Source organism: Ambystoma mexicanum, chromosome 2q, assembly GCF_040938575.1.
Source record: "Ambystoma mexicanum isolate Mex_15411 chromosome 2q, UKY_AmexF1_1, whole genome shotgun sequence".
Lineage (NCBI taxonomy): Eukaryota > Metazoa > Chordata > Amphibia > Caudata > Ambystomatidae > Ambystoma > Ambystoma mexicanum.
In genome coordinates, this window is record NC_090924.1 from 1,234,183,785 (window position 1) to 1,234,208,020 (window position 24,236).

The 24,236-nt window shown below is 44.7% G+C and overlaps 1 protein-coding gene across 1 annotated transcript in view; it reads left to right on the forward strand.

The window, feature by feature from the left end:
• Window positions 1-24,236, forward strand: part of THSD7A (thrombospondin type 1 domain containing 7A) — a 1,346,262-nt gene that overhangs the window by 620,812 nt on the left and 701,214 nt on the right. The window lies entirely within an intron of this gene.

A 24,236-nucleotide genomic window follows, 5' to 3' on the forward strand; every position in this document is an offset into this window, starting at 1 on the left:
GGTTTAACAGTACCGGCACCATTACCGGCACCGTTAACCCCATTCCGCACATCTCATAATGAGGCCCAGTGTGTTTTTATTGCATTGAGATTTTAGTGTATTTTTGTAAAGTTTCTTTTGAAACTAAACAAATAAATAAATAAATAAATACACTTGGGAGTGTAAGCCCCTCTTCTTTACGCAGTTGTTTCCCCCTTCTTCTTCCCTGGGTGATGGGACTTACTTCTGGGTTTATGTGGGGCAGTGGTTCCTTCTCTTCTTTCGCTGCTCCCCCTCAGCAATTTCTTCTTCTTCCATGCATAGGTTCTTAGTTCCTTATTACCAGTGTTTAAAAGCACCTTATTCAGACTTATTTAGCTTCTTAGATATACTTTATTTCTTAGTTGCATGAAGCTACATGAAAGGCAACCACTGGGTCCCATCACCCAGGCTTAACTGACATCAGGTAGAACACTCATACAGCATTCACACATCAACATTCCAACATGACATCACAGGATCTCACATTCACAAGCAAGCACTTCACAACACATATGCACATATATTACAATGTTATCCCACCACCCTCATTAGCTACCACTTATAGAACCTGCTAATGCCCCCCCATATAGTCCCAGGTTCGATTGGCCACACAAGATCTAAACCCACTCCCCTAACACGTGGTCCCCCTGCATTGTCACTAGTAAATACAGGTATGGGATTGGTTGTTCAAATCTATTGACACATTAATAAATCGACACTGTCACGTGAGGTGCACCCCTCCATTCCAGATGTGATCGAAGTAAACTGACACGGGCCACACTGTTTTGATACGGCAATAGGCCTGCTCATTATACCAGACAATGTGCTGCACACAAGCTTCCTCCCCAACCTTGTATTTAATTTATTGCCATCACCTCTGCAAACCCTTCCACAAATCACAGGACATTGCAGACACAGCTCCTCTCTTATGTTCTTCAAACCCAGGTGCCCAGTAATGATTTGACTGGTGCACCACTTTTGAGTCTGAATTTCAGGGATTTATTTGTTCTAGTTGTGTGTCTGCATATAATTCATATGGGATGACCGCTCATTGGAGAGGGCAGTAGTGCCCTAAATCTTTACTTAGCCTCTTGGCATCACAAAACCTTATGACCTGTTCTCATGATTTGGTCCTTCGAAGGGCTTATCCTTACCAGTTCACATTCCGTTCCCACCACATTCAGGCCTGCCTCTGGATACAATTTGCGTTTATCTGTACACCTCGGGTGCCTCTGACCTCGGCTTCCCCCCTGGGGAACTGGAAAGAAATTCGTTTTTGGAGCTGAACTATACAGAGCCACAGCTCCAAATCAGAGCATGTGCTCTATTCTGTTCATAATGTATTAGGCCTCAACTTCCAATATGAGAACACTGCTGCCATGTTAGCAAACTGACTTTCCCTCTTCCACAGTACTTATCTGACTCCATATTCCAACACATTCAACTCTTTCTGCACACCACACTTCAGATCATTGGTTTGAATACAACTACTAAACACATGGCCTATAATACTAACTATCTATAACCTCTGCAACTGTAACATTATTAGATGTGTTGCTCTTTCTATGTTATTATATGTGAGAATCTAATATATGTCAAACAAAACTAAAACAAAATATGCTCCTTCTGATGTGCAAACCTGAGTGTGCTCCCACAATAGTTTGTGCTAGTCGGTTTTTCGCAAAATTTACCTTTTTGCCCGGCTGGGATGCTGTACATGCATCCAAACACAGGGGAGAACTGATGCAGACATAGGAACTCAGCTGTGATGTTTGAAAGATCATATAATGTGAAACTCATGAGAATCCTCCAAATAATATGTTTTGAGCATTTCCCTTCCTAACCTCTATCCTCTGACCTGTAAGCCTTTGTATACCCTCATTCCATGCCCTACCAAATGTACCTGTAATAGTCTATCCTTCCAATTGTATGCATCATTTTGTACCCTGTCACTGTATCGCCTTGCTCCACAATGCTCGGTTGTTTCCCTGCTAGGTTGGCAGTAGATGACAACCAGCACAAACATAAGCACAATGCAAATCCTTATTTTAGATTTCCTAGCGATTCCAAATTTGAGAAGTACAGAAGTGCCTTTAATAGAATATTTCTTCTATTTATGTGGACTGCTTGGGTTTGAATATGCCAGGATACCACTGATTCTCTTCACATGAATTCCATAGTCCCAAATTAAAAATTGATGTTTCTATAGTACAAAGTTCAGGTCTATTTGACCAGTATTTTTTTTTAAAAAAGGCAATTTGCATGCAGCGGACCACCAACTTTAGCACTAAGGTGCTAGTGGGTCCCCTGCTTGCCATTTTCAGCATTCATAGGGAGGAGGGGACACGGAACGTGTAAAAGCGACGTGAACTCTCTTTTACACTTTCATTTTTCCTCTCTGCCTCATGAAAAAGTAAACTTCGCCAGCAAATAAACATTGCAGGAGGTGTTTACTAATGGATTCCTATGGAATCTGCCTGGTTGTGAAATGAAACACACTGACAAGGGGGAGGAGGAATGCACAGCACTGATCTTATTTCTGCTCTGTGACCCTCCTCCTCCTTGTCACTGGAGGAAAATGGGGAGGGAGGTAAATCAAGGCTTTAAATCATTACACCTTGCTTTTACACCCTGATCTACCGGTCCATACCATTTAAAATGAGGTGTTTAGTGCTTTGGAAACATCTTATCCAGTCAATAGAAGACACAGTTTGAATTTGTCTATATACCTGACTTTCTGTAGGACAAATATGAGTAGTTTAGGAAAGGTGGTCTATGTGAAGCAGAACATTGTATATATTCTTATGGCATGTTGGCAAAACATTTATGCTTGGTAAAAAGAATTTCAAAGGTGGATACGTTCGATTCCCCTGGACTCTAAGGGCCCGATTTATGGAAATGTTTGCGCGGAAAATTGGGTACTTGCACAGCAAACTATGTGAGTAATCCCGTTTGTCGATTCATGTAATCCAATCGCAGGATATTCCTTGAACTTGCACGTGACTCCGCGCAGAGCGTGGGCAAGGTCTGTGCAGAGGGCAGAGTAGGGGGCGGAACTCAGAAAATGAGCAAGAACAAGGGAAAAAGTGGGCATTATGAGGGACGGGCAGCAGGCAGTGCATAGCACGGCCACAAATGTGCACAGCAAAGCATATTCATGGATGTGATCGTGCAACCTCTCGCTTGTGAAATGCCCACGCAAATCCCTCGATCTCTCTGCCACCTGAAGGCAGGCATAAGCACACTTGCGCATAGGATTCGTAGCTTGGAGCTGAATTTACATGTCGGATTTTGGAGTGCGTGCACGCAGATGGGGTACCGATCGGATTTAGGGGTGTGCATATGCTGCATAGTGGGGTGGTGCGCCAGTTTACAAGGGTTCACTCGCAGATTTTCAGAATTTTACCCGGTTTACAAAGTGTCATGCGCATGCTGTGGGGGTTTTGGCAACAGTTACGGGGACCCTGCTCAGGATCCACAAGATGCAGGCCTGCTTGCTGGGGACCCCACGCACTGTTTGAATGGTTGCGTGTACATGCACCAGGGTGAGCGCGGACATGTAGCTGTTCTGCTTATTTATGCTTGGCGTGGGGGCATGTCAGGGACATTCCTGGCACGACTTGTGAATACGTTTATTTCGCACTGTTTGAAGGGTGAGTGTATTTGGACCAGGGTGAGCGCGCAAATGTCACTGTTCTGCCTGTTTATGTTTTGCGTGGGGGCCATTTCCTGGACAACTGCACACTTTTCCATGAATCAGGCCATAAGTTATTTGCACAGTGGTAAAAAAATAGAATACTCACAAGCTAGTTTCTCGTGCTTCTCCCAGATGCAGATTATGTATTACACAGTGATTAATATTCTAATAACCACGCATAACGAATTTCGTGATCTTATGTTGAAAACTCTCTGACATCGAAATATAGTTAAAGGAACAGCAAAACGTAAAAAAAGAACAAAGAAATGGTCTTAATTTACGCGCAGCTCTCATTGCAGATTAAAGCCCTCTTTTCCCCACCCCTGGAGTGCGCAAAGTCTGTTTCATTTTGCGGTACATAATTAGGGCACAGCAGGATTCCGCTGCAGCTCACAGGGGCTGTATCAAAAGGATTACAGAAAAAATGTGTTTCACTGTTTTGATGATAGTGCTCCTGCAGTCAGCCGCGCTCCTCTTTGTCTTTGCGTCCTCCTTCAGGGGACAGGAAAAGTACTGACCCTTCGTCCGCGCCCTAGGTATGTGCATTTGCTTCATTTTTTAAGTAACGTCAGTGAAGAAAAAAACAGAACAGGTGTTTCTTGGACGGTATCCATGGCGATTCAAATTTGCAACATGTCACATCTTAAGGACCCAAACATAAACCTGATAAATGTTCCATAAGAAGAAAGCTAGCAGATAAATATATGGATTCTTAATCAGTGTCATACATGTAAGGTGCTGAGACAGAGTGAATTGTGCTTTGTGTGTAAAACTTAAGTAATGATGGACAAGTGTTAGTGTTTGTCTTTGAGCTCAATGCTATGGATGGGGGAAGTCTTAGGGCCTCATCATGAGTTGGGCGGTATCCAAGTGGTAAATCCACCTGAATACCACCCAATGCAATTACTGTTACCGCCACTTGGTCCAGCAGTATTACCACCAGATCACAAGTGGCGTTGGTGGTGTATGTCCCCATATTTTGGGAGTCCATTGGACTTAATGGGGCATTTTCGGCACAATTACTGCAGTGGTAATTCTCTCACAGCAATTGCACTGAAAATGGTTGGAAAGGCAACAGATTTTCCACCCGCTCAGAGCTGTAGGTGAATCATCCAACATTCCACCCAACTCATAGTTGGGTGGTGCGGTAATGCAGCAGAAACAGTATTATTGTCACATGTTTACCACACCGCCCGACTCGCAATGAGGACCTTAAGTGATGAACCCTGGTGTACATGCACCAGGGTGAGCGCGGACATGTAGCTGTTCTGCTTATTTATGCTTGGCGTGGGGGCATGTCAGGGACATTCCTGGCACGACTTGTGAATACATTTATTTTGCACTGTTTAAAGGGTGCGTGTTTTTGGACCAGGGTGAGCGCGCAAATGTCACTGTTCTGCCTGTTTATGTTTTGCGTGGGGGCCATTTCCTGGACAACTGCACACTTTTCCATGAATCAGGCCATAAGTTATTTGCACAGTGGTAAAAAAAATAGAATACTCACAAGCTAGTTTCCCGTGCTTCTCCCAAGTGCTGAACCTGCATCAGAGACTACCCTTTTGTTTGACTAGAGAGCAGCACCTGAAACATTCTGTGACCTCCTTGCCACAATCCTCTGAACAAATGCAACACAACTTTGATGCACCCACTGCCCTGAACCTCCAATACTGCCCCATCTGTCTCCAAACAGGATGCCCAAATGAGACCCACGGTAAAAAAATTATAATATATCTCAGTCATGTCGGAGACCAGTTAGTAAGTGTTGGACCGGGATTCGAACCCATGATGCTTGGCGGTGTCTTGCGTTCAAGTCAAACGCGTTACCTCTGGCTATCCTACCAGTTTAACCACACTTTAACAATGTGTGGGAACTTTGGGTCCTATGTGCATGTCTTTTCCGCGCGCACAGGCACACCTGTGTGCGGCTTTCCATGCCCCCTTCCTTTTTGCCTCTGCAGTTTGTTAACTGTAGTCTCTGCATCCATGCAGTGCAGCATTTCTAGTCTGCACTCTACTGGGAGAGGCATCATGCCAGCAGCCTTATCCTATGAAACGTCCATACCATGTTGCTTTTTTGTCAGCAGGATTCCATTATTATCCTTATGATTTACTGTAAGACCTGTCTACAGCGGAATTCTTCATCAGTCATTGTATTCCAGCTGATTACAATGGTCATAAAGACCCCTGTAGAGTTAGTCTCAGCCAGTCTCAGGAGTACACCTCTTCATGAGTCAGGCACAAGTTCCACCGGTGCAATTTACCACCCTTTCCAGGCATAGGTTAGACTTACATCTGGCAAAAAAACTTTGATAATAGGCCTCTAAGATCCCTACATTGCAAACAGTGCAAAGGACTGGAATGCCACCTGTGGTGGTAAATGGAACACACAACCAGAGGTAGAAAACACAAAATACAGTACAGAAAAAAATAGTAGTTCACTATGAAATCCACTATGTTTACAATCTGTGCTAAATGTATTGTACTGGTGTTAAATGTATTGTTACCAGAGAGCATTGCCACATTAAAATATAAATTTTTAAAATGGTGGTAATCACTGAAGAAAAGAAGTCTGACTCTGAGTGGGTCTTAAAAGGTATCATACACCTAAGGTGTTGCCACAGTGTGAATTGTGCATTTTCGTGTTATCAGGTACAAATCAAGGAAACATAGACAAGTGTTAATGTTTGTCAATGACCCGATGACTTGGATGGAGGTAGTCTCAGTGTTGTATCTGTGTCAGAGATTGCCCTTTCCTGTTGCTAGAGGATAACAAATGGCACCATGTGTATGGCCTTAGAAATTTTAGAAGAATGATGGGGCAGTATTATCCAACTTCTTTTGTGGCAGGAGTGCACTTCGTCCACACGAGAAATTGCAGGCTTCAGGGAGTCAGACAGAGAAGAAGTCCTTCAAGAGAGATGCATCACAGAATTGTAGGAGCTCTCAATGTATTTCTAATGTGATGTCTTATAATATAGAAATGGTAAGCATGTCTTATTTGAGAAGGTGGGATTGAGGGCAATTAGAATGTAGTCCAGGTCTTCCAGGTTGTGGATGCAGTGTGGAAAAATACAAGGTGTGTCTGTTGTAAGTTTGGCATGGTCAATGTAATGCCTGATCTTATCCATTTTGTTGATGGCAATATAAGTGTCTCTGGATTGCAGGATTGTTAGTTCTGTCAGAAAGGTGATTCTGCGTTTGATGTTTTGGAACAAGGCTCCACTTTTGTTTGATGACTCAGCGATGGCAGAATAGTAGAAGTTGTCTTTGTCAATAGAAATTAGATGTGCCAAGGGCTGTCAGGGTGGTCTGGTATTTGTGTTGATGTGATTTTAATGCGATTTGTTCTTGCCTTAGGATGGCACATGTGCAATCAGTGATTGTATGTGAGGACTAGGGTGCATATATCTTCAATCTATTGGGGAATGTTTTCAGGGGAGTGGGACTGTGAACTGTTTCATTTAGGATGGTGTTTAGTGCACAGGTCAAGCCATGAAAAGAACACATAACACATGTTATGAACAACTCCAAGCCAGCTGAATTTTCAGAAGACTTGGTGCTGGTTGAATTTCACAATGTTTTAAAGGATCTGGTGAAAGAATTTGAGTCCTAACGCTGTGGAAAACAGTCAGTGTGTACATAATATGTATAGTGGTTTGCACGTGCAGCCCTGTACCGCTCAGGCATACTTGAGTGCAGCCTTCCACACCCACTGCCTTTCTTTAGTTTTTGCCTCTGCCATTGTTCGCTGTAGTTGGTGTCACTGTTGCACTCTATTAGGGGGTGGCATCAGGTCAGCAGCCTTATCATGAGAAACGTTCAGAAGAAATTGCTTTCTTGTTAGCTACACTGCATGTATACCTTCCATCTGAATTTCTTTAATACCTCTCTGCAGTGACATGCTACATCACTCAACTGATTAAAAAGGTCAATACACTCCAGTGTAGTGTTGGTCTCAGCCAGTACTGATTCTGCATTTGAATATTGATCTCATTGATTTGTATGGAGATCAACGTTGCCTTTAGGTAAAGCAATTATCTTACATCAATCCGGTTTCTGACTTGTGAAATACTGTCACCATTAAATAGAAATTAAGATGAAGCAAGAACCTGTATCTAAATGGTGTCAGATGTTTCATTGAGATGCAGTGTACAGGTTGACTTACTGTATGGAGAGTGCATAATACTGACAGTCCATACATGTTGTTTGCAGAGGTACAGCAACGAATGACCCTGATGAAGGCAACCATACACAGTGGGCATAGCTGAAACTAGTTGGGTTCTAACTACGCTCCATTTTTACAAAGGCCTGAACTCTGACAGGCCTATTTTTGAATGGACTTATTGTTTGTAAAAGCCTGATTTTTAACACGCTCTTTACATGCATTGTGCCTGGTGGTGGTATAAAATTGCACGTATTGGTGAAAATAAATGTATTTGACATGAAGTTGGAGATATCTAGCCTAAGAATATGAAATGTGTATATTTTTAGACATTGTTTCATCAAACTAAGTCACCTGTTTACATACATCACCTTTGTGCAGCTCGCCATGGTTGTTATTCTTATATTTTATAATATATCGCTTCCCAACCATATAATTTATTTTAGATGTGTATACGTACCCCTGATACTGGGTTCAAGATGGCGGTTTGCCTATCTTGATTAGATTAAAAAAGATGTGTCAATTGGAATTTCCCATGGTGCAAACAAAAGCCAATTATGAACAAAATATATCCACAGGTGGTGCGCTGATTGCCATAGATATTCCTGTCTATGCAGCTCAGTACAAAATAGCTGTTCCGTTCATGAAGCCAAAAGCAAAGTCTTTCTGAGACCCAAAAGCCCAAAAATGCAATTTCAGAGACTTCAAAATCCAGGCTAAAATTGTCCCCACTCTCTCCTCGATTGGCTTGCACGGAGAGTGTGGTTCCAGTCTGCTATCAGGGTCCTTCCAGCCTTGTTTGCCTCCTGTGTTGCTCCATGAGCCCTGTGAGCAGCTCTCCTTCTGTGTATGCCACCAGAAGTCCACTTTTTATGGCATCAGAGTTTTGTTTACTGAAGTCGTATCCTCCCCTTAGCAAGTTGCCGAATTATCTCATACTCAAGGCCTTAGAAAGTTGCCAATTTATCCGCCTGTAGCAACATGCTAAATTATTAGCTCATAGCAACCTGCTAAATGATCTCTAAACCCCATCAGGTTTGAAGTGCATTGTAGTCTTTAGGACATTGTTATTGTTTACTGGAACATTTAGAACTATTTACCAAAACAAACTGAACAATTGGAACACTTCCCAGACCATTGGAGTACAGCACAGAAATATTGTTATTGCAATGTACTTATGTGTTCCAAAACAATAGATACATATGGTGCACAGCCCAGACATTCAAGGTGAAGTTGAAACTCTGTTAATGATTACTAATATATGCTCACTGTCTGAATACATTTCAATGCATGTCACTATGCACTTGCCTAAATGTTTGAACAATTTGAAATATCGCTCAATCATCATGCCATAAGTCTGGCTTAAACTAAAATTACATATCACGTTCAGGATTTTGGGCTGTAGCTATGAGCAAAAATGTTTTCCATTCACATCTATCTGGATTTGGGTATTGGGAACCCCATATACAACTTTGTCCCCCCTTGATGAAACTGCATCAAACTATTTAGAGTGGGGTCCATACTTATTTTGCAAAGTTTAGTGTGGATTCGCCAAATATTGCCAACGTTATAAGCTGTTGGAAAGACAACTTAACCATAACAAACAAGGTCACTATCATGGAGCCTGTAATTCAGTGAAAAAACTTTAATTAAGAGAGAGTTAAGGTGATCTGATGTATCCCAATAAAACCCTTGAAATTCACCAGGCCTATAAGCCCTCTCTATTACCTATCCAGATCCACTAGCCACTAGCCAAAGCCTAAGTCAATGGCTAGCAGCATCAGCATCTACTGCCCTTTGGATGTGCCCATTGTGTATGGTGCCCTAAATATATTTTTAAAAAAACACACAGAGCACTTAACTGGTGGACTCAGATACTACTGGCCATGGACTTCGCTGTGCTCACTGTACATGTTTCAGCACATTTATTTCGTTTAAACACATCACCCTGCTTAGAAGTTCTGATCCAACCTGCAGTTTTAAAGACTATTGTAAGGTACCAGTGGTCCAATTGATAATATCCCTTCCCCCCTATTTTAATTCCCCAATAATACAGAGTATTCCCATCCCTACAGCAACATAGCGCTTGCCAATTTTTGTGGTAACATAACAGTTGCCGATCCTCACCGCAGTGGGAAACCACTTGAAAATTAAACATTCTTTGCCATTCTCCCTGACAATGTGTCCCACTCTTGTTTTCTTGGTCCTCCCACTCCATTCTGTTTTACCCCCCTTACCCTCTTTTACTCTTCAGTACGTATCATGCATTTACCTTTTTAATGTGGCTTTGCCCCAATAAGTCGAATATCTTCTCCTCCAAACAGTCTTCCCCAACCCAACCCACCACAAACATGGGCGGATTTTCAATTATCAAAAGTCTTTTAAGCCTCTGCATCCATGCACTTGGAAGATATATACACATTTTTGAGGAGCAAGATCACCCCATTACCCCTCTATTAAGAGAAATGGGACAGATTTCCCTCAAACCACCAGAAGACACATCTGCAACACTTTGCCCAAGTTGTTTCTTAATTGGTGAAAATGTGTCATAAATGTATATATATATATATATATATATATATATATATATATATATATATATATATATATATATATATATATATATATATTATATAGATATATATCTATATATATATATATATTGCATGGCCTGCAGTAGCAGCCATGTAGTTATGGTTAAGTTGCTAAACCCATAGGAAGAGCACTTTTTGAGTGGCTTATAACTCCGCTCCCCTGGATGAATCCTCACCAAAGTTTGCAAAAAAAGTATATGGGCCACTCTGAATATTTTTGCAAAGTTTGGTGAGGTTTGGTCAAGGGGGGCAAACCTATAGGGGGGTTCCAACATCTCTTTTTTTCCATACATCCCAAACCGCTGGACGGATTTTCACCAAATGTGCGGCAGGAGCGGTGGCTTGGTCCTGAAAGTGTGCTTTTGTTTATTTGGTGTAAATCTGTCCAGTAGTTTTCATTCAAATGACCAAAACATAAGGCAAAAAAATGAGTGATATCTATTAGTGATTAGTGATATCTATGTCCGCTCCGCAGACACTCTTCCCTGTTCGCTCCGCGGATAGGACACCGATTAGCTAATCTGTTTGCGTCATGTTGCGGACATGCGTCGTGTTCTCTGATTTGCTGGGATGAGGCATGAAGTGCGTCAAATTGTTTCGATGCGCCCGCCATATTGGTTGCGCGGACATGAGCTAGAAGTGAGCATAAATCCAATTTTTGGGTGTGTGTTGGTGTGTATGAGTTCTTGGAGAGGATGAGGGAGTAAGAGATGGGTCAAATGCTGTATTTGTTTATGTTGGAGTAGGCCATGATGTGTTTGCGGTGTCTGCTGTCAGCGCGGTTGTCAGCGGACATACTAAACACTGGGTGAACTACTGGCTATTTTAGTTTAGTAAATTATTTTTTAGAATGTTAATTGAAGTGTATTGTTTTGAGGTGGATGTATTATGTTTTTGGGTTGTGGTCATTTGGTAGGTGTTTGTTTCTATGAGTGTGTTATGCTGCAGTGGTTGTGGCCAGGGCCTAGAGTCTTGGGTGCATGGCCGCATGGGGAAATAAATCCAAAGGATTTGATGGGGTCAACAGCTTATTACTCAGTAGGTGATTACTAAGTACTGGGTGTTTCTGTGGTGCTTGGAGATGGGAGAGTCTGAAATAAAGTAAGGGTTGCAAGGAATGACCTGATGCTTGTGTTGCAGACTGAAGGGAAGGGGGGAGATGTTGTATGTCTTGCTTTACAACACTGTACATTGTTGTAGATGATGTGATAGATATGACTGCACTTGTGCATAATTGAATGCTGTTGTGAATTCTCGAATGGAATGGACAACCAGCTGGAATGAGAGAGCTGTGTAGATTGGAAGAACAGTTGTAGAGGCAGTGGTGTTGTTTGCTACCAAACATTTTGATTGTGGTATGTTGGCTGCTTAGGGGAAATAAATCCGAAGGATTTGATGGGGTCACCAGCTTATTACTCAGTAGGTGATTACTAAGTACTGGGTGATTCTGTCGTGCTTTTAGATGGGAGAGTCTGAAATAAAGTAAGGGTTGCAATGAAAGACCTGATGTGTGTTTTGCAGACTGAAGGGAAGGGGGGAGATGTTGTATGTCTTGCTTTACAAAACTGTACATTGTTGTAGATGATGTGATGATATGACTGTGCATAGTTGAATGCTGTTGTGCATTCTAGAATGGAATGGGCAACCAGCTGAAATGAGAGAGCTGTGTAGATTGGAATAACAGTTGGGAGCCTTTTAAATGATATTTACATAAATAAAGATGCATGTACTCAACTTGGCTGTGTGTCATTTTATAACACACTAGAAAGCTTATTTCCATAATTATACTGTTATTTTAACATGAAATGACACTTTGTTAGATAGGCGTGTGTGTTGTATCTGATTACTATTATAAAAGAAGTTCAAATGGTAGATAGTATGTAAAATATACAGAATTTATACAAAGGAAATTGTATGTACTTCAAATGCACTATAAGGCATTGCATGCTATTTTACTTGAAATTTGGATAAATGGGTGGCTGTGGTTGCACAAATGACAGAATGAATGAAGAGAATAACAGTTTGCACATCACAGTTAGTAATATGGGTAAACAGAAAGTTGGAAAGCAGACAGTTTTGCAAGTGATACTTGATCAAGGCTGATGGGAGAAATTACAGTAAGCTTGTTTACACGTTTTACAGGGTAAGTGGAAGTTACCCTGTTTATATGTATTTATATAAGAGCTGTACATGTACTGTACTGTGCAGAAAATATTCATAACTGTAGTTTATGTTCATGTATGTGGATGTGCATGAATCTGCAAGCAGAAGTATTGGAGAGTTGTATAGTAGCTGTTGTTGTAGGTCCTTTTCAATCACAGTACAATTGTAATCAGAGTGATCAACAGCATATCTAAAGTGCGGAACTGTGATGATGGAGTTAGATATAGAGTTATTGGTTGCGATTGCTGGATGCTTGTATGACTGCTTAACAGTAGCCAATGAGGGAATGGTGGAGAGAGTGAAGTGGAAAGTGTAGAAGGGCTGCCCCAGTGTTAAGCGCTCTTTGGAGAGCGCAGCTGTTCGAAGACAGGAAATGCCAGATCCAGGGCTTCTCTGCATTTCTGCCATGGAATAGGACTAGGGGAATTAGCCAATCAGTTCCTGAGGAAGTCATTCGTAAGGAGAGAGGGTATTCATTTCTTTCATTGCTGTACGCTGTGAAGATGGCTTTGGTTGCTCAGATTGGCAGAGTTAGATTGCTAAAGGAACTGATGCACCTGTTTCCATCTGCTAAGATAATCTTTTCACATATACCACCAAGGATTGCATGGATGCCTTGTCATGTATTTAATCCTCAACAAAACATAGCAAGATGTCTTGTTAATTAAGGAATATCTTGTTTTATGTATTCTGTGGACATGTCATCATTTCAAAATGAGAACCTTTTCGAAGATGGTGCAATTTTTTGTTGTAATGAAATGGCTTTCACAGATTTTGGTCATTCAATATTTCTTGGTAATATGCAGACCTCAATCAGGAAGTTGTTGTGAAGTCAAAGGTAACAGATAAAATCTGAAAAAAGCCTAACAAGAAGCCTGAGAAATCTGCAAAATAAAGAAAACAAAAGAAAGTCTCTTTTCAGAGCCAACCTCAAAGGGGAAGTGGGGTACACTATTTAAATTTTCATTCCCCACGGTCAGATTTTTCAGTTTGTCCGTGGACAGCACAGTTGTCCACGGGCAGCGCTTATTACATACAGGAATTTTGAGGTTGAGAGGTATGTAAATGAGATATAGAACAGGAAGGGATTGGTCAGTAGGGTTTACTGGGTGTGGTGTGTGAGCAGAGCGTTGGTCAGAAAGTCTTTTTCCTGAGAAGAGAGGAGATAGCTATGGCTGTCTGTTTCAGAAAGCAGATTGTCTGGATTTTTGGAGATTCATGGATAAATTGGTTAGAGGTGCATGCAGATCGCTGTGGAGTGGCTGTACATCTTGGATTCCCTCATGTGGAAGTGCACTGGCATGGAGTGTGTGGAATGAAGTGGCTGGATTTGGTACCTCTCTGTGCTAATTTGGTGACACAGTGTCATCCAGACATTATTATTATTAATTGTGGAGGGAACAGTATATGACATGTGTCTGGAATCTCTTTGAAATTTGCTATGAAAGAAGGACTTGGGAAAGTCATGGATATGTATCCAAATTCCAGAGTAATTTTTTCCCGTATTGCGCAGAGACAAATGTGGCTGCTTTCTTCTTCATTTGGTCCACAAATGGAGACAGCAAGGCACAATGTTAACAAGGCTGTCTGTGCCTTTTTGAGAGATGTTGGTATGTCCTCTTTTCACAATGAAAACATTATGTTCGGTAGTACACACATTTTTGACAGAGATGGAGTACATCTTACTTATGCCGGCAATAAGATTTTTCTGTGAAATATACAAAAAACATTGCAACCTTTTTTGGAATTAGAGCAATCCATTTTGCAGTAGGTGTTGTCCATATGTAGTTTTCGAAACACAAAAAAACTCACAAAAAGGCTCTTTTCAGAGCCACCACTTCCTCCCAGAGAAAAGGGCAGAACCGCACAGATTTTAGATGTCCACAGACTGTCCGCAGACTTCTAAAAATGCACAGGGACCTGTGCATTTCATTGACACTTTTCTTTTTGTAGTGTGAAAGGCGGCTCTGAAAAGAGACTTTTTTTCTTTTTGGTTTTTATTGTTTTATATATTTTCTTTATTTTTTGAACACGACACACAAGGAAAGGAAGGGAAAGGAGGGTATAGCAGGCACACCAACCACGGGGATAAGAAAGGGCAGGTGGAGAGAGGAAGATGCAGGGTGGGCCTTATACAGGTAGGTAGCAATTCTTCTTATGCTCCTTGAGCACAGTCTCAAAAGCACTTCAAAGGTTCTCCCCCCTGCAGAGTACTGCGTCGCAGTACATGCACAATACTGTGACAATCGAAAGGTAAGGATCAACAGCATCATGTATGGCCTGCAAGGCAGATGGAGGGATGCGCTGCCCCACAGGGGTGTCTCTTGTGTTGGCAGGAGTGGAAACGGAGGATGCTGTAGGGGAACTCAACCTACTACGTTCAAGGTACAACCTTACGAATAGCCCCACCGTGGAACGATTTTAGGTGTCGCTTCATTGAGGTAGTACCACAGCTGTACAAACCCGGTTTCCTATGACTCAGCACCATCTTGCACTGATTGCAGGTCACCTTGTGTGCACGTGCTTTTGGTACTCTGTCAACAGTGGTAAATGACCTCCACACCCAAGATTCACGGTGAGAACTAGTAGTAGGGACTTCCACTACTTCATCCTCTTCATCCTCTTTATCACTCTCCTCTGTATCTTGACGCCTGTTCCCCTCTGCAGGCATTCGGGGAGGGGATGGTGGTGGAGGTGATACAGGTTCTGCTGAGACAGCAGTAGCACCAGCAGCAGTAATGGATGCCATCAGGATAGCTGTTTCAAAGAGCAAGAGCAATCCACAGAACAAGGAGTAGTCTCTGTCTTGGAAGCCCAAAAACAGTATAAGGAGCAGCTCTGCGGTGTGGCCTTTTATATGGGTACTGGGGCATGATTTGCGGACACCCGCGCTGTCCGAGGACACTACGAACACCAAGAAAGGGCTCAAATAATTCCAAAAAGTATGCAGATTGCCAGGGACATGGTGTGAGAGATGTGCAAGGCTCAAGGAAATACCTTGGATTGCTGAAAAAAAACACTTTTTAGGTGTCCGGGGGCCCAGACAGTGTTTGTTACGCTTAACGCGAGTGCGGTCACATGAAGACGTCGAGGACACGTTGGCGAATGAGACAGCTGTCCGTAGGACACCCAATGTACAGGGTCAGATCTACGCATGCGTGTGGGTGTTCTACGGACAGTGTTCCAGTCCATGAAGTAATTAAAAGTGTGACACACATGCTCCGGACACTCGCGGAAACGCACAATGATCATAGGGGCAGGGGTGTACTATGCAAACGCGGGTGTATTACGGACCCTGACCAAAAGAAATGTGCGTAACAACTTTGCGGACAGGCGGACGGGCTATGTGTTCTACGGACATATTCATTCTAGTTACGGACAACGCGGACAGGGAGAATGTTCTTAGGATTTTTTTTTGCATAGGTACAAACATGCAGACGTCTTTAGTGTTCTGCAGACATCCCCCATTTTGACGATGACCTATTCGAACAGGTATAGTGTCCTTAGGACACCCCTATTTTGGTCAATTACAGAGAGGTGAGCATCTTGTGCGTCCTAAGGACACTTCCATCTTGATTTAGGACAGTGCAAACAGATATAGGCCCTCATTACGACCCTTGCGGAAAGTGACTGACCGGACCGCCACAGCGTAAATAGCGTTTCCGCCATTGCACGATGGAGCAAAGTGCGGCCCATTCCGACCCATCGGGCACGAGCACCACGCCATGGCGGAAGTGCAAAGTCCGCGATGGCGGAAATGACCCCAAAACGGCCCACACCGCCGCCGTACGGCGCCCTAGGTGCAATACCGCCACCCATCATAGCGGACACCGCAGTGAGCGCCAACCGGAAAGTACGGCGACCGTAAATATACGGAAACGGAAGTAAAAACATGGGCCCGGAACGGGAAACAACACCCCGTACACCTATAAAACCACAAAATACACACAACCACTAAAAACACCACCCTGAGACACATCCCAACCCGTCATCCACCCTAGTGAAACCAAGAAAAATGGGAAAAGTAGCGAAGAAAGCGTGCGACCGCAAGCGGCAGGTCCACTTCTCCCGTGAGGAACTCACCGTGCTCACAGAGACCCTCCAGGAGAATGCCGCCGCCGTCTTCTCCACGCAAATGACCAGGACGGCACTTGCGAACAAGAAGGCCATATGGGCCCTGGTGGCACAGCGGGTAAGTGCGGTGGGGACCGCACCCCGCAACCCACAGCAATGCAGGAAGCGGTGGGACGACCTGCGGATACGCGTCCGTAGCATACTTTCTGCCAACCGCAACATTGCCACAGCCACCGGGGGAGGGTCGGAATCACCCATCAAGTTGACCCCCTGGGAAGAAATCTGTGCCTCCACCATTGGAATGGAGAGCATAGAGGGAGTCGGAGGGATGGAGAAAGGAGTGCAGACATCCGGAGAATCAGGTAGGTGGCCCAAATAAAACCATGCCAAATCCACAATGTCCAATCATGTGACTCACATGTGTCCACATAGCGCAACAGCAACACATGGCCAGGAGAACGTCCACACACATTGGCCTGATAGCGCACTTTAAAACACACAATAAATACATAAATAAGTAAAAACCCCAAAAACACCCACTACACGTGCAGCAGGCACACCCTAACTGCAGGCTGCCAAACAACTGCACCCTCACTCCACACACAAATGAAAGCACCTCCAAGGCCCCGACCCAAATCACCCTCAGGTACCACCCCAATGCATGTGATACATTGCCATTCCAATTCCCACAGACCCATTAATAACGCTCGCCCTCCTTTACTCCACCACAGGGTCCGATCCAAACGACGAGCTCCAGGACACCCCTACCAGCACACCTGCAAAGAGGGCCAAGACCGACGGCCAAAGACCCTCCACCTCAGCTGCACGCATCAAGACACGGCAGCAGCACATATCAAGTGGCAGCACACAGGAGGGAACATCAACAGGCACCCCAGCAGCCAGCATGCCCACAACAGCACCACCACAGGTCCCCCCAATGGATGCCACAGAAGGTACTGCCTCTGGTGGCAGCAGCACCATAGGTGACACCCCATTAATGGCAGCATGCTCCGACACAGAAGACGGGGATGTCGAAGTCAGATCCATCCATGACCTGTCCCAATCCCCCTGTCTGTTCCATCCCGTACACCATGAGGATACCACGCAGGGGCACCCACAAGACGACGACTGGCCATCCCCCACAAGCCCTGTGGCAGGGCAACATGAGGCGAACAGCCCCTCTGTGACACCACCGCAAATGGCCATGGCCCAGCAGAGGCAACAGTCCCTCGACCAGTTAATCGTGCAACAGCAGCAACTGGCCACGCTCCTCAAGGACCATGCCGATGGATGTGGGGGCACTAAGGCAGACATAGAAACATCAACTGAGACACTTAGGGCACAAATGGAGAGTAGCACCGAGAGCCTGAGAGTCCAAATGGAGAGTAGCACCGAGAGCCTGAGAGTCCAAATGGAGAGAAGCACCGAGAGCCTCAGGGGGGACCTGCATGCGACGTCCAAAGACGTATGTGCCGAACTTGCCGCAGTGCGCCGTGTGCTCACTGAGCTCTCACAAACCCTTAGGGACATGCATGGACGTGAGCAGGCAGAGACATCATCCGTTGCAAGTTCCGTCCAGGGCAGCCCCCTACGTAGATCTGGGAGGAACCTGCGCTCCACAGGCAGGGGTGCCCCTGATACCCGCAGAGGGGGCTTGCAATAGCGACTGCCCACTGACAATGAGCATCTTTGGGCACTGGTGTTTGGGGGGGGGAGGTGGGAGGGTGGAGGGGGTGTGTTGGGCTCACTTGGGTGGCGGGTCGATAGGGTGTTCCACATGATATCACATATGCCATAAACAATGCACGATCAAACAATGAGATGTGTGGACAATGATCTTTGTGTACTAGGCCATCATAGGCATACAGTCCATATTGTGCATGTACCAGACACACACAGTGCCACGAGTCCCGTGTCCATGTATCAGCCACCAGGCGTGAGTGCTAGAAGCATGCATCTATGAGATGCTGACGAATTTCACGGCCCTCCTGTGCCTCGCAGACTCCTTGAGGTGCTGCCACATCCCCACCCTCATCATGACCATCTTCAGGTGCTTGCAGTTCTGCGTCAGGGGGCATGGGCACATTTCTACGTACGCACATGTTGTGGAGCATGACACATGCCATCACCATCTTTGCAACCTTCTCATGGCGGTACAGGAGTGCCCCGCCAGACCTGCTGAGGCACCGGAAACGAGTCTTCAGTAGGCCGAATGCCTGTTCAATGACTACACGGGTACGTGAGTGGGCATGGTTGTAGTCCTCCTCATGCTGGTCCCGTGGGTTCCGGACTGGTGTGAGGAGCCATCTCTTCAGTGGATATCCGGCATCACCTGTATGTGGACGATAAACGAATTATGTGGAATGCCATTGCTACGTACGCACCCCCCCCTTCCTGCCAGGTCATTGCCGCATCACATACCCCACATCATCATGCATGAAATGAGACTCACCGAGTAGCCAGGATCTGTTCCCTGCGTGTCGCTCCATGTAGCGTGGTATTGTAGAGTTCCTCAAGACCATGGAATCATGGGTTGATCCAGGGAATCGGGCACAACAATGTGTAATGATCCTGTTGGAGTCACACACCATTTGTACATTCAGTGAATGAAATTGTTTTCGGTTGCGGTACTGGGCCTCCATGGCATGTGGGACGACCAATTCCACATGGGTGCAGTCGATGGCACCAATGCAACCCGGTATGCCGCCAAGTGCATGGAATCCCACTTTTGTGTTGGTAATTTCCTGCTCCGAGCGTGGTAGAGAGATGTAGTCGTCTGCGTGCTGCAGGAGGGCATCGAGCACTTGCAATAGTGTCCGTGAGAACAGTGGCTGAGAAATGCCATGCAACTGTCCGACTGTGTGCTGGTAGGTGCCTGTGGCCAGGAAGTGGAGTACAGACACCACCTTCAGTAGGGGTGGGATGGCGGTTGGGCTATCTATCATGCTGACAAGGTCAGCCTGTGTCATGTCCACAATGGCGGCTATGGTGTCCCGGTCCAAACGGTAGAGGGTGTGGATCTGCTCATCAGTGAGGTTGAACGGATGTGCTCGGAGGCGTGGGATTGCGGGCTGCCTGCGTGGTGGTAGTGGCTGTGCTGGCAGCCCTTGCTGGCCCTGCCTTGCCCTCCTCCTCCTCCTGCGTCTCCTCCGTGCGGCCGGTTGTAGTTGGTGTTCGTCTTCTTCTTGGAGTTGGAGTACTTGCAGTGCTATCAGGTCCCCCAGGGCCAACATCGCGAGTCCTGCCGGTAGCATTTCGGAGTGGTTGTGGGAGGAGACTGGGCGTGCAATTTATGTGTTTTCAGGCTGTATGGCCTCCACCTGTGGTGATTCATTCCACCTGTGCAAGCTGCTCTCCCCTTTGGGCGAGCACGTCCCGCACACAACGCTGCAATTCGAGGAATGGCATCTTGCTATTACAATCATGTATTAGTACCCGATGGCCGTGTAACATTGGTTGATATGTTCATTCGGCTATGGTCCCATTGTTTCACATGCATTCTTTGCAGTCGCGAACAGACTTGTGAAGGGTCAGTGGAATGTAGTACTCGAGTAACGGTGGACCCTCATGCATCACTGTACCGAGGTTCACCGACGGGCGGGGCCTCCCATTTGTGAGTGAAGGCAGTTGCCATTTTCACACACAGCCGCACTAGATGGATTAATTTGTGATTTCAAGCGGCCACAGATGCCTTTTCGACGTGATGTTGCAAATGAGGAATTCGAAGGGCGGCACTTTCGGTCTTCAGCTAGCGGCGAGGAGATGCCCACAGGTCTGACTGCAAATATAACGTTCTATTGTTCAGTGTCCTTGGGACAGGGGCCATGGCGAGGATGCAATGATTGATATGAATAGTTTGGGATGCGCAATAGCGAAGTGGATGATGAGGCCGGACGTTCCCAAATACATGTTACTTCACAACACTGGAATTACGGGCTGGGGCACAGTGGATTTTGCAGGCTGCATAACGCACAGACTCAATGGAATTCTCACATGTTATGTGAGTATGGAAACAGGCGTTATCATTACGGGATGAGGGAATGATGAATGGATGCATGGGCAGATGATTTGATACGGTGTTTGCCATGTACAGGGCTTCTTGGAATCTGTCCGCCTCCCCTGCGCTATGTGATGCAGGGCTGCCATAGTGGGACCATCGTCTATCTGGCCTTGTTGAGCCCTCCCTGTCTCGACGCGCCTTCAGACACTTGTGTCCATGCACGTTACCAATCCCATCTGATGGATTCTGTTTTCACAGACGCATGCACAGGTACACTCGTTTGTGATGGTGTTTTCACCTCGATATGGATAGTTATGAGTCGCAAGTGGTTTTGGGGTGGTGATGATCCTTTGGAGTGGGCTAGCATGCATATGGCTGTGGATCTAGTGTGATCATTGAAGTGAGTTGTTCGAATGTAGTTCTGATGGCCATTCTTTTCTTTTTCTTTTCTTTTGGTTGACAGGTATCTCCTCCCCTTTTGCCACTGCCATCTGTATGCCACTCCTGCAGATGGGTTTTACTCCCGACACCTGCTGCTTCGTGTTAATCAGTGGAGCAGCATTACGATCTTATGGGACGATCGCCAATGGGCCACATGCCCTTACGCAGTACTAGTGGCTCGGAGCAACATTTCGGCCTTTCAGCTGGACTAGTGCCTCCCTATTGGGACGGCCCTGCGGTTCTAGGCGCTTCCATGTTGCCTTTTCGTACGAGAATGTAGCCCCTGTGTACCATGAAGGAACAGGGCGTCACACAAGAAGTAGCTGGTCATTTATTGCGGATGCAGCCCACAATGGTGAAATGTGTTTTGGAGTTCATGGCCTAATGGCTGTATGGGCTTGGTGAATTTGTTGTGCATTAAATTTCTATTCTGATATGGGCCTTGTAGCGTTCTTCTTTGCAAGTGATGTGGCATATTCCTATTTGGGGAGCGATGTATTGTGAGGAGATCTGCATTGGGTTCCAGCTTCGGAGTATAGTTGCGTGGTACTGTGCTGGGCGCGTTTGCCTACGAAGCCCAGTGAGGTCAGGGGTGAGGGCTGCCAATATGACTGTTTGGATGATGTCATGCTCAGGGGCGGGGGATTAGGTTTTGTGTAACAGATGCCGGTCAGCCAGGTGGATTGGTGGAATGATGTGTTTATCGGAATATTGCTGGTCACAGGTGCCTGTGTTTGCGTGCGTTTCTTGGTGGGAGACTGGGGTCATGTCCATTGGTATAGCTTCTGTATTAGTGCCATCTGTGCCCTGCAGCTCCCATTGGCCCCTCTTGTGATTCTTTTGTTCGTTGGCATGCATGGGTGACTTGTACATTTCACTGGTTGCATTGTGACTTCGTTGCACCTACGGGGAGTTGTACTATGTGGCCAGGGAGCGGTGTACAGGCACTCAGTGGGGCCGTTTACGGTTGATTCGCGATGCCGTACTTCTCACCATGGCGGAATGGTACTTTCCGCCGTGCTTGATGGCGTTAAGTACATGTCCGCTAGGGTCGGAATTCGCGTACCCTTGCGCCATGGTGCTAATTACAGTTTGGCATGGCGCGCGCGCGCATACTTGGTGCAGTTAGCGTTGGCGTTCACTACGGTGTCGCTAATGGCATCGTACTTTACGGTGACGGGTCATAGTCACACCGAGCACTATTCGATGGCGGTATTGCATTTCCGCTATCGTTTTTCGATTTCCGCCAGGGTCGTAATGAGGGCCATAGTGTCTTAGGACACTCCCATTTTGGTTAATTGCTGAACAGCGGACATCTTGTGTGTCCTAAGGACACCACCATTTTGATTGTCAACAATACAAACAGGGATAGTGTCCTTAGGACACACCTATTTTGGATAATTGAGGATATCCCAAACAGGTGCGCTGTCCACGGACACCGTAACTGCCTTTTAAAAAAAATAAGACACAGAGGAATATACTAACAACACACTTAATATTTTATTATCGTATAACATATAAAAATTAAGAAAGAGAGGGGGAAGCAGAAACAGATACAAAAACAGGGGAATTAGGGGTTTGGACATGATGGATGGTAGGGGAAGAAGGGAGTGAAGTCTCATTGTAACGTTTTTCTTGCTGGGGAGTTTTTAGGGATAGTTGGGTGGGACATGGAGAGGGGATACATGTACATATGGGACAGGGATATTTCATTTATTCTCTCATATGGTCCTCCACACAGTTTTCATGAACAGGTCCATTTGTAGCTCCATTTGCTGCAGAGGATTTTCTACCATCTCTTTTGTTATACTATTTTGAATGTCTGTATGGTCTGTTTAAAAAAAATGGTTAAGTACACATAAAGTAATGGTTAGCAATTGTCTAACATAGAGAAGTGTAGTGTCTACCATTAGTATCACTGTCTTCACTCATTTCTTCTCGAGGAACATTTTCTTCCAGCCATTCCAACGTACTAGACATTTCTGATTCCAACGTACTAGACATTTCTGTGTAAAAAAAATATCAGTTTTAGTGTATGTAATACAGAAAGTTTATACATATATGCAATACATGTAGTGTAAGCACTAGTTTCTTGCTAAGTGTTGCTGTTACTGCTGCATAAGTGTCATGTTGATTTGTGCTGTGGAATTTCTAAGAGGTATTTCTGTTGGAGGCATATTTATTGTGTTTTGGTATATTCCACTATGTTGCATATGCTATGTAATGGGATTGTAACTGTATTATATACACAGTTTCACATCTTATTTATTATTGAATATAATGTATTTATGTGCTGCTTTTTGAACATGTTTAGTGTTTTTTTTGGATGATATAACAATGTGAGTTATGGATAGTGTTGATGTTGTCCGAGTCCGTCCGCGAACAGGCGCATGGTCCCCGGACATCAGACCCACTAGCGCAGCTAGAGGGTTCAGTATGTTCCATGTTATATATATATATAAAAACTAAGGGCATCCTAGTCAACATTTATCTAATTTACATTTTCTATGTATCTATATTTAGCAAAAACCTTTGTTACAGGAACGTTATGTTAAGTTGGGCTACTAAAAACCTATGAAATTAAGTGAAAAAAACTTTGTTAAAGGGACGTTATGGTTAAGTTACGCTACTAAAAACACATGAAATTCAATGAAAAAAACTTTGTTAAAGGAACGTTGTAGTTCCAAGTAAAACCGAAAAATCCCTGAAATTCGCCAGTTATGGTAACTTAAGCAAGCATAACTCGCACCACCACCGTGCACTGCTAAGACTAACAACCAAGACATCAACGATGACATCACAAATGTCATTGATGACATCACTGATGACATCACATGTGCATTTACTTTTCATGAAAAGTCTGTACAAGGGATTCTTATTGTAATCTTGATCAAAAAAAGTGGCAAGGGTCATTGGAATAAATGTCATGAGGTACATAGTGCATTAAGCAATGCATTGATACAAATAGCATTCTATTATGAAGTTATTTCCAGTATACTAAGCTACTCATGTAGAAACGTAGGCATTGTGTACAGCATACATGATGGAGGTGCAATATTAATAATCTTGCCATGTTGAATAGTA